This window comes from Hesperophylax consimilis, chromosome 12 (genome assembly GCF_061612785.1).
Source record: "Hesperophylax consimilis isolate HC1 chromosome 12, BYU_Hcon_1.0, whole genome shotgun sequence".
In the NCBI taxonomy this organism is placed as follows: Eukaryota; Metazoa; Arthropoda; class Insecta; order Trichoptera; family Limnephilidae; genus Hesperophylax; species Hesperophylax consimilis.
Genome location: NC_142847.1, coordinates 17,558,844 through 17,571,411, shown reverse-complemented (window position 1 = coordinate 17,571,411; position 12,568 = coordinate 17,558,844).

Here is a 12,568-nt window from a genome sequence, read left to right as displayed (position 1 = left end):
AAAACTTTAACCCTAAAATAGCCGAAAAATATTTTTTTTTGGCTTTTTTTTTTTTTTTTGAAAATGCTCAAATCAAAAAACTTTATGTTTTTTTGGGTTCCCCATGTGGTGTAGATTCTCCAGTTTCCCGCTTGTACTACGAGTTTCCGGACACCGTGTATTAATGCTAGAGTAATAAATGCTTTCATAAGGAGAAAAAAACTTGTTTCCAATGAAGAAGCCGCGATCGAAGAATTTCAATATGCAATGAAATGCATTTTCTGTGACAGTGATGCGTCAGACGAATTTGTCTGTGCAGAAAATAAAAAAATAGCGGCACTGCGGTCATATGTTCGCAGAATACAATTGCCGCAAAAAAAAGTGTCGATCGCAAGTTTAGCATCGCTACGAAAAGATACATGGGCGGACAAGGTACTTTTAATTATTTTAATTTTATAACGTTCATTTTTACGATCTCTCTATTATTCTTATAACCCCTCGGGTATTTTTAGAATGTAGTTAGTTTTGTACATAGAGGTATAACTAGAGTCGCTACGCCATACATATTTCTCCAAAATTCGTGTTCAACGCAAGCTCCAAGAAGTGTGCGGAGGGGCGATTCGGCAGTTTCCGACTTTTGCCAAACGAATTTATTCCGAAGTCAAGCAGGGGTGTATAAACTTTTCAAGAAGAGGGCCGAATACGACAAAAAGTTGGTGGATGTGTTAAAAAAGAATCTAATCTAAAAAGAGTCGATAATTAAAGCAGGGGAAACAGTGTTGACATATCTTTATTCGACCGAATCTACATGTAGAAACATTAATGTAGTTCGATATGTCTTATTTGCACAATCCATAACTAAAAGCAAATTCAACCTTGTCTGTCTTCCTCCTACTTCTGGCGCCGCACAGCAACATTCATTGCAAACTTACTACCAAGTTCAATGCTGGCTAGGGGAAACAAAAACAGCTAAAGATTGGGGTTGGAGAAGTTCTGAAATAGGTCTAGTTCCGATTACAACATTAGATGATCCAGCGCCTCAAGAGATTTTGTTAGTCATTTCATGTAAATGTAAAAAAGATTGTAGCTACAATTGCACTTGTAAGAAAGCAGCCCTAAATTGTTCTGCCATTTGCATCAATTGGTCTGGAAAGACGTGCACTGGCACAATTATTTTAGACGAAGCTGCCGAACCAGATGTGGACGAAGTGGATATTGAAAAAACTCTTTCAGCTTTTACTGATTCCGATCAGACATATGATGAATCTGAAGAAAAAGAAAATAATGAACCAGTTGTCCGTTATGAAATCAATATTTAAAATTATGACAATAGTAGTGAAAATGATTTGCAAAGTGAACAACCATCTTCTTTAAAAAAATCCAAGTTTGCAGCGTAATTATTTCATCCGAATTAATTCAACAAACCTTTTTTGAAACACAGATTTTTTTATATTAACAGCTAATTTATTTTTTTTCCTCGCAATTAACACATTTTATGTGGGGCATGTTATTTGTTTTATCTAGATTCTAGATAGTATAAAAATATTTCTTATGATCTTATTGTGAAAAAAATGTGTATTTCAAAATGTAGTTCTATTTCTATATTTTTTCTATCTTCTGTTTCTATAATAATAAAAATAATATCAACCTTTATACCTTATTTTATTTTATTTTTGTTTTATTTTTTTGGTCAGTTAGTAAATGATCTCTAATTTTAGTTTCGCAGAGTAATGTTTTTAAAGTGTAAAACTGTTTTTCATATTATAATAGATTTTGATTCAACAATAAAACGTTAAAAATAAGAACTGATCCCAATTGTTGTCATTATATTGTAGTTACCTATAATGTCTTATAATTAATATTATTATTCCATACTAACTACACCCATTTAATTTTCGGTCACATAAATAGGCAGTTGTCAAAATAATGAAATGGTTAAAATAACATTATATTATGCAAGTATTTTAAAATTAAAATTGATTGGATGAGTTATGATTTTAAAAGATCCGTTTTTGTAAAAAAATCACTTTAAGGACGCTGTAGAAATATTAAAATATTTAAATTGCAGTATTGCTGTTACGTCTAGAAGTCCAAATCTTTTTACTCTAAAATGCAAGAGATGCGGAGCATCCATAGCATGTATGGACGGACCGCGCCTGGTGTATACAAGGCTTTAGGGTGGGTGTAAACAGGACAAAATTTTATACAAAAGGACCCAACCACAAATTACGGGACAGGAACAAACCAAGCTTTTTGCGGTTGCCACGATCCTTTTCCATAATTCGCAGCTCGGCTCGCGAATTTTTATCTTGTTTATACGAAGCATAACATCACATACCCGAATGATTTTATCCAGCAATTCCAGAGCATATTTGAATTTAAAAAAATCAACCGTTAAAAAATAAGTTTTTTTTACATGATAATAAAATGAAATATCTTTGAGTAGGTGCACGCACCGCGATTAAACGCTGCGGTTTTATAGTGACTGAAAACGCCCTACCTCATACAAACACGCATTGAGGCTGGTGTTTTTACTTAATTCTATTTCATGGTCGCATTGAAATTAGAATTAAGTAAAAACGCCAGCCGCGATTTGGCGTTTTCAGCTATTCCAAACCTCTGCGTTTAATCGCAGTGAGTGCAACCTCTTAAACTGAGTGTTGAACCAATTGAAACTAACAACTGAAACTGGGCAGATAGATTCGATGTCGATAACAATGCATTCTATCAACTTTAGGTGGCAATCACCGATACACATGCGGTCATGTATACATTTCTTTGATACTGGATGATATTATAGCAGCAATTCATTTTGGTCCACTTCGGCTCAGTTGTTGAGGTTGACTTTAGTCACTGGGAAGGAAGGTTCAAACATCTGTCAAAAAAATTGTTTTTTTTTGGCGATCTCATAGTCCAGGTGACCTTCGAATTCGGAAGGGGCGCGGCCTATTAGGATGAGTTATAGGATACTTGGGAGCCAATGAGAGAAAGCTGAGCCCAGATGTATTATTATTATGTATATACGCCCAATTACGAAGGCAGATAAAAATAAAAACTTGAGCGAGCGAAACAGAGCTTGAGCACAATAGAGCAGTTGTCTTTTTCGTGACTAGTCAGGTTTTTCTGGTGGATTGGTAAGTTTGGTTCCAAGGCGGATTGGGACAGTATCAGCACAGTAAAAAAGACTGATCTTAAAGGAAGACTTAAATGGTGGTAAAACTGAAGCTATCAGGTGCGCGCCTGACGCAATTTGTCTAGCCGACTTGCAAGTCGACATATAGAACCTATCTGAGATTTCTAAAGATTTTTTACGATTAGCCTGATTCTTTGTCGGTTGAATACCTGTTGAAGATTGGGATACTGTCAGCACAGAGAATAATAGGCAAATCTCTAAGGAAGACCTGCATCGTGGTAAACCGACGCTAACTGGAGCCGAAAGGTGCTAGGGGCAATCGGTCGCCTGCCGACATTCAGATCGGCCCAAATAAACCTAAAAATATATTGTTTTTACATAATCCCACTCCCTCACCTCTTTCCTCGAACGGTACGACTTAGGCTCGAAAAATGAACAACACGCGGAAAGCTACCTGAACCAGAATATAAAGATATTTTGTGAAAATATTAAATGTGCGAAAGTCAACTTGCCAATGGAATTCCAGGAGGGATCCATAGGCTACAAAATCAAAATAAACACGAACATGCCAGAGTTCCGTAATTGCACCCATTCCGGGGCCCGGCACCAGTTTGAGTCCCTACGGGAAGTAGGCAACTCGCGCCGGAAAACAGCGCCGCCGCCGCTCAAGACGGACCAGTAGCGTCCACCAGTCGAGTTCAGGCAGCAAGGCAGCATGCTTAGGGAGAGCACAAGCGGTGCCACCGGTCACTTGAATCATGACCATTGGTAATATGACCCACGGACAAATTACCAATGAAGTTCAGAGGCAAATAGGAAGTGCAAATTTTAATTTCCAAAATAAAGTGAAGATAGGTTAAGTAAAATGAAGTACAGGAACAGGTGACACGAAGATAGAAGATGGAGACTCTGCAGCAAGAATCCTAGGTGGTGAAGAAACTGGACCAGCTGCTGCAGCGAAAGAGTTCACCGCGTTCACCAACAGTGCCAGCACGAGGTTCGTCATCCGTCCAGGGATGTGTCTGCTGCTAATAAAGCGCTGACACAATATCCTCTCACAGATAAAGACCATGGCAGCACCACTGTGACGGTCGCCGAAGATAGAATATGGAGACTCCACAGCAAGAATCCTAGGTGGTGAAGAAACTGGACCAGCTGCTTCAGCGAGAGAGTCCACAGCGTCCACCAACAGTGAAAGCACAAAGTTCTTCATCCGTCTAGGTATGTCTTTGCTGCTAATAAAGCGCTGACACCTCACTTAGATAATAGAACCTGGCAGCACTGCTGTGACGTTCGGCAAGTCCATCATTCATCTCCATGTAATCCTGTTCCTTGTGATTGTTGAAGTGGTACATTCTGCCCGCAATAAAAAGCGACGGTCGGGATAATAAATTACCCTGTGCTTAGTAAAACACTTTCTAGGGCCTTCAGAGTTTCCGAGAATTCCGTTGAAAACATTTGGGGTACATTTACCAATCGACATTTGTTTCAAATGTCAAATATGTTTAAGCGAAATTTCAGAAAATTCACTTTTAACACACTGCACTCAAATCAGATATTATAAAGTTCTAATAAGTGGTTGTTAAGTTTATTTTTATTTAAGTTAAAATGTTGATTGATTGATTATAAAAATAATTTCAAAGGGATGTAGCCTCATTTCCTTTGAAAATAGTAAAAAAAAACACAAAGCGGTTGGAGGACGCGTTAGGACGCTTCCGGCTGCCACGAAGGGTGCTTTAAGCGATTTAAGTTCCAATGGATGCATGGATTGTTCTCACGTAAGTGAGATCGTCTGTAAAAACCCAGTATAAATACAAAAAATATCCAAGCACTCTCGATATTGCACAGGCAAAAAATATAACATCAACTTCTCCCCTGATTACACAGAATAAACTATCTTCTGACCACCTGCCTATGAGATTCTCAGACTCAGACCCAACTCGATTACAAAACCGCCGATTGGAAGGGGTTCTAGGAATTTATTAACGAAAAAATTATCTAACATCTGAGACCTTCTCAACTACGTAGGGTGTATAGGAAGCCGTGTCAATACTTCTCAACTACGGAGGGCACAGAAGAAGCCGTTTCAATACTCACAAAAAGTATTCAAGCAGCTCGAGATAAATTTATCCAACACCCGAGACCTTCTCAACTACGGAGGGCATAGGCCTTCAAAACTGCACTGTCTGTTTTTGCACTGTCCGTTTTGCAGCAGCTGTATAAAGTTGAAATAAGAGTGGTCCTAGGATCCTTGACGAACTACATTGACTGTTTTAGTTATCTACGCTGACTAATGGCATTCTGTTGTTAAGATACGATTTAATTAGTTGAAGAGAAGGACCAGTTAAACATATTTTTTATTTGTGTTTCATGACTCGCGGTAGGTATCGTATTATGGGGCGTTCTTGGCTCGACTTTATATATAATTTTGCTCTCCTGTGAAATTTTTTTTGTAAGTCACCGTAGAACAAAATTTCAATTACACATTTTTTACTTCAAATAATGTCTGAAATCACTGATTGAAGTAAATCGATTACGTCCCTTAACACCCTGTATATAATAATAATATACTATAATTATTCTTTCAGAATCTGCCATATCAGCACGTTGGCATTTCTCTTCACGTACCAACTTATTTTCCGCTGGACCGTGTATTCAACTAGACTCCAACCTCGGGCAGGCAATGTCCATCAAATGATAATTGTCCTCAAACTAGCCGGAGTTACCTACGACATCCACCTCACCAACAGAGGCAAAGGCAAAAAGGCAAAGGGGGAAGGCAAAAGAGACAAACATGATGCTGAAGAAACCATAGACCCCAGCTTCATGGATCTCTTCCATTTTTCTTTTTCTTTTGTTGGAATGGTCGTCGGTATGAATTTATTTATACTAGGTTTTGCAGATGTTCACACATAAGTGAGAACAATCCAATTATAAAAACTCAGTTCGTAGTTCGTAGCTCGGTGACACTCGGAACGCTTTTTTTTAATTTTATTTTTTATTTTAACATACAACAAACGATGTTGCACTCCCATGAGTTATCAAACTCACTAAGGGATCGCCAATTGGTAGTTTTGAAATAGAAGAATAAAAAAATTAAAAAAAAAGTTTTGTACAGAAAAATTAGACCCAACCCAACCCAATGTGCAGACACAATGTATGAAGAAAACATTTACAAAACATTTCACAGAAGCAACATACAGACACAATGAAGAATCACTTTACAGATATGTCACAAAAAATTGTCTTATAAGACTTTATGAATTATTATAACCACTCATTTGATTTATGTACTATTGGTGTCAAAAAGTTAAAAAAGTATCCTCAATGATGAACTATAGAAATGCATAAAAAAAAATCAGGAAAATATGATCCGTGCGATACCTTTTCCATTAATTGACCTCACGTGCATGAGCATGTAATTCCATGTTCGTCATTATTAAAAGGTTCAGATGCTGTTAAATCTGTGGATTTCAGGTCCAAATTTGCGGTACAGAACTTGGGACGACTACCTTAATCTACCTTTCTGCAACAGCTGCGATTCCAGAGCCCTTGTAAAAAACCTGGTCCTCCACTCGATCTCACAAGTGATAGCCTTCAAAACCATAAGCTATTTCTACCCAATCGAGGTGAATATATTGTGTTTATTGATCGACATATAAATATGTGTATACGGCGTGTCGCTACTGTTGATATTGGGTCTGTGCACGAGTCCCCTATTGGTCAGCAGTTTGTTTTTATTTCCGCTGGTTATATTAGCGCAATTAGAGCTAAAAATTCGTTATCTTGCTACCATCCCTTTTAAGAGACTTCTCATGCGATCGAAAATACTCACGGCTCTTTGAAGTTTTCTATGATATGTAAATTACATTACCTACCATTATTAAAGGTAAGGCGCTTTGCGCATGCGCCGTTATTGCACGGGATGAATAATATATCTGCACGATTCTAATACGTGATTTGCCGTTATTTGTGTGATCTGTGTCGCTCGTGTCACCGTTACAGCAGGTCAAACTGTCTCGATACCACCCGATGCTGTTTTTGATGCGAAGTTTTGTGCACCACGTTATATGAATGGTGTTTACGCTTGAGCTAGAATCTTTACTAAGATAACTCGAATAATGACCTGGTGGATATTATTTTCATTCGGATATTCACGATAAATGGGGCACAGATGTTGTTGTAAGTTATGTAAAGACTGAAGACTAGCAGTGCAATGCAAAAATGCACCAAGGAATCGCCTCTAGTCCCAAATACTGCGGTGGAATGGTCATGTAGAAAAGATGCCGGATGATAGGACACCGAAAATTATCCGACTGTGTAGCAGACCGAGTAAGACGTGGATAGACTGCGTCTAGGACAACCTTGAGTAGGGTGGGAAGGACGGAGGACTGGAGGCGAATGGTGAGGAACCGTTGCCAGTGGGAGAACTTTTTTGAGGACGACGTCAAATCCCACATTGGGATGTAGCGCCGTTTTGATGAGAATTTACGCAATGAACACAGATTTTTGTTATTGTATTAGAAGTACGTAGGTACAAGATTTAAAAAAAATAAAATCACATTAATCTCGACAAAAAAATAAGCATACTTGTTCGCTTTTCCAATCATTATTATAAACGAGCACCTTCCCATACCTATATTACGTAAGGCTCTTGACTCTTTTTATCGACTTCGAATAATAATTTTTCAAGTATTTTCATCCGTTTAAAATTGGGTAACTTTGAATCTCGAATGGAAATTACATTTTTGCTATTGAAAACTTCTCGTCGAATTCATAAATGTAAATCAGGGCTTCATTGTATTACTTGAGTTGAGTTAGGTTGAATTTTTTGATCAAAGTCGTATTTTGCTAAAAACAGCATCTTATCGCAGTCATCTTTGTTGAAATAAATTCTTCTATTTAAAATAGAATTACTAGTTTTGCAATCAGGAATTTGAGTAAAAAAAATTGACTTTGAAAAAGTATATTAATGTATACTAAAAACACCCTTTCTGAGTAAACTTATATATTTCTATATTTTTACTTTTAGAGTAAAAATAAAGATAAATAAGTTGTTTGTTAAATGTTGCACTTCTAGCATGTCTAGCACACTTACCTATTTTACCTTTCCTTTTATAATATTAAAAACACGAGGACACTTTGTCACAAGCTATTTATTGTAGAGTTAGAAAATTATAATGGAGATAATGGTAACAGATAACAAAAGAACACAGATTACTATGGTAACATAGGAATCTACTAAATTGGTTGATATGTCAAAATTAATGTGATCAGATTGACAATTTAATATAAATTTTAAAAATTAAAAATCATTCTTGAAAAATTATTTAAAAGGTTTACTCCATGATAAGTCGAATGATTTCTGATGTCAAATTTACTCCATGTTGAGTTTGTACAACATTAAATATCTCTTTCTGTTACATGCGTACGTGATGCGTGCATTGATAATAAGAGGGAGAGGTCGCTATACAGGTTTGATTGTGTGGTTAGGCACGTTTATCTGAGTTTTTGAGATGATTTGTGGTTGTCTTTTTAGTTTTATCGATTGTTTTAACTTACATTGTAGTATCTCCTGATATTTTAGAAGGTTTTGTTAAATTCAAAGCCGTTAAATTGAAGCTATTCATTAATATAATGTAACTCAAATAACTAGCGCGACCGCGACTAAAATCACCTACATGTTAATTTTATGTTTTTGTAAAAATTGATAAGTAGGAACACTATTCAAATATACGTAAAAGCAATGCCCCACTGGCGAGAACCCGTCGTACCGCTGCGGTGTGAGTTGCGTAGGTACACAGATGATGTCACGCACCCTCCGGCTTCTAACCGCTTGGTTTTGGCGGGCTTCAAAATATTTAAACCCTGAGAATTAATTTAACCTGGATAACCCACTAATGAAATATCAGTATTTATGTTTGAATGTGGATGTAGATAAAAAAAGAAGTCAAAGTCCTTATTCCTTATTGCCTTTTAGCTTCTATTCAGGGGTCGGGGAAAGTTTTAGGCTATCACTCCGGAACATTTTTTGTAAGAGGATTTTATCCTTTGTCTTAAAAGTGGGAAAAAAATATTGATTTAAAAAAAATTGCGTAAAACGTGACAAGTTCAAAGATTATTCCTAAATTCCGCAGAACCCGAAAAATTCAAAGAGTCTTGAAAACTAAAAAAAGGCCAATAGGCTTACTAAACTAAGGACTGATTAAAAAACTTTAGAATATAAAGACGGTACGCACTTCTTACGTTGGTGACGATAAGATTGAATTTTTTTCCACTTGACGTCGGCCCCTTGTTTCGATTCATACAAAAAAATCTCGTAAATAGCACGCATTATTTTATTTTGTGAAGCTCAGCCGCAAATGCGTTTTTTAGATTTTTTTGTAAACAAATTTTATTGCCACATTATAGTAAGTAAGAAAAAGAGGAGATTTTATACTGTAAAGATTTTTTTACAGAACTTTTTTTACATTTATTCTAGACTTATAAATAGACTCAGAATAAAACTGTCCGAGTAAATATGGATAAGCTGTGTTTTACTCGCGGTATAAAGCATTTATAATATTTCTTGATGAAATTTTGAAGCCAATTAACACACAATTTCGCATTGCATCGCGTGAAAAAAAAAATTGTTTGTGATAAGCTCTTTGGTACCAGCCTGATTTATTGAGAATAATTTTTTACCAGACTGGAATTATTTAGATCATTTCTAAACCAACCATACCACTCATATTAAATTTATAAGGTGTGTGTTGTGTGTGTGTATATTTGTAAATTAAAAAAAAATTATAATAAGAAAAAAAAAATAACAGAAACTTCTGTAAAAAAAAAACCAATCACATTGATATCTATATATACTTTTTATATGTTTAAAAAAATATATTTTAAACACCACCGTTTTATCCTTACACTATAATACCCACGCTCAGGCTTCGCCTTTGTGGGATTTTTTTGTTACTTTTTCATTCTATATTACTATGTGTGTACCTGAATTGTATATGTATCAAAAATTTTGTTAATAAAAAAAAAAAAAAAAAAAAAGCGAAATCAGTCATACATTGAGCACAGAAGAAAGCGCATTAAAATAACCAGACAATAAGGCAAAGGTCTGTGGGATGTTTCTGCCCATGATCTGATTGTTAATTTTTAAACGAACCGCCCGACGCTGAAATTGAGTGAGGTGTGTGTCAAAGTGTCTATAACTAGTGTAACAAAATATACAATTTTGAAAACAATACTGAACTATTTTTACCCAATTTGGGATATGTAGTTTAGTTTTTTACGCAACCTGAAAAAAGGACTAGTAATTCGTAAGCAGATTTTTTTAGAGGACTGAATAGTGATATTACATTACGAGTTACCTGTATACTGCCAGGTTCATTTATTGAAAAATCATGGAAACATGTGCAACTTGGTTTTTAGGGTATTTTATTTAGTCATTGGTTTGTACCCCTTTCCCTGATAGGCTGTCTATCAATTTGAATATGTATGGTATCTCTAGAATAATTCCACAAAGCCACTTTTGTCGCATCCCAGAAATGCCGATAGGCTGATATCATTATAGTCTTGATCAGTGGCGGCTGGTGGTCAAAATATGTGGGGGTTCACCGGATTACAACATTAAGTCATAAAATAAATTAAATAAAGGTACATAACTATTTATAAAGAAAGTTTATTCTCTGCTCCTTTTGTTTAGCGAAGACCTCTATCAATGCTTAACACTGATAGTGCGTTCAGTCTGTCCTGGCTCAACGTGTTTAAAAAAGATTTTATTTTTTTAACGTCGAGAAAAATCTTTAGCTTTCAACTGAGGTCATTCCAAAGGTCATGAATGGTGCACAAATGTTTTAGTAATTTCACAGTCTCGGGAAAGTCTTCTAATAAACAAGTACTATAAAAAAGTTGTAAAATTGATAAAGCGCCGTTAGCTTTTGAAAAATCGTCGCGGGCGTAAATTGCACAGAGTTCACCTTTTACTGAACTTTATTTAGAAAGTCATACGTTTTAAGCGTCACATTGAAATCATGTTCTGGGAAATTTGACCTGTATCGATTTTTATTAAATAGCTCATTATGGTGTTTAACTTAGGCACGGTGCGGTAGCCTGAATCCAATTGCATTCTGATGTCAACTTTTCCTAAAACCTTTAAGCTCAAAACTTTTAGTAAATGTAAATGACAAGAATTATGTTTTTTGATTTTTTCCGAAAGGTGAGTTACATCAGTAACACCGCTGATTGTCCAAACTGAATCAATATCATAAATTAAACACGTAAAACAAAATAAACTATTCAATTGATCACATGCACAGAGCTACGAAGCTTTGTTATACCTACATTGTTTTTTTAAATGATCGAGTAAACTTATTCGATCCAGATTTGCACTCTTGTTTTATTATCAGTTTAGGTTTTAAGTGGACCGGCATTTTTTATTATCACTTTGTTTTCAAAACTCGACCTATTGTTCTTAATGTATTCCACATTCAAACTCATTCTTTATTTATACCTTGAACAAATAAAAAAGTAATCATAAATTAGTATAACCTGCAATTGATATGCCTTATTAATAATTGATACACAAGATCGATATAACCTGCAATTAAACTTCAAAACTTTCGCAGAGTAAGAAAAGTTTTAAATTCAACAGACTTTAAATGCCCGGCAACGGCGAGTACTGACTAAACTGATAATAAGTAATCTGACCATCACTCATCTCTTAATGACAAGTTTTATCCTGTATGCTTGTATCGAAGAAGCGGAAAAATAGCAGATGGTAAATTGAAACCACGATATCGACAATAATATCAAACATACGCGTTTTAGTTTAACTTTCTACTGAATAAACCGTTCCTTCTGATGTGGTGGTAAAACCCCGAACGCCGTCCTTGATAAGGTATTATTTGCAAAGAATAGTATGAACTGGTATGTACCCACGCTTTCGACTGTTCCACAGAACATGCGACAAAGCAGTTAAATTTTGGATCGCAATCGAAAACGAACTGCTACGAACATAGGCACAAGTCAAAGTCGGTCTGCAAGTTAAGCGCGCTTAATAAGTAGGTACCTTTTGAATGAGATATTATAACCGAACCGAGTTTCGTATTGTGATTAGCCATGTCGGAAATCTTGTTGGTTGTTCGGCGCTCGGGAGCACATATTAGCTGGCCGCCACTGGTCTTGATCAGACTCTCCAAAAGGATATGATGGTAATATACACATATTAAGCTTAGTTGATATTTTGGTCAATTATTTATTATTAATTATTCTTGGTGTGAACTTGGAGGAATATACCACGTGAATTTCATCCAAGATCCATACTTTTTGAGTTTATAAGGAATGTGGAATGTTTTAAATAATAATTTTGTTGAATATTGTACAATGCAATGGTAATGTCTTTCTTTTGTTACAAAATTATTACATCTGTACAACCTAGTTACAAAATAAGTTTGAACCATTTAG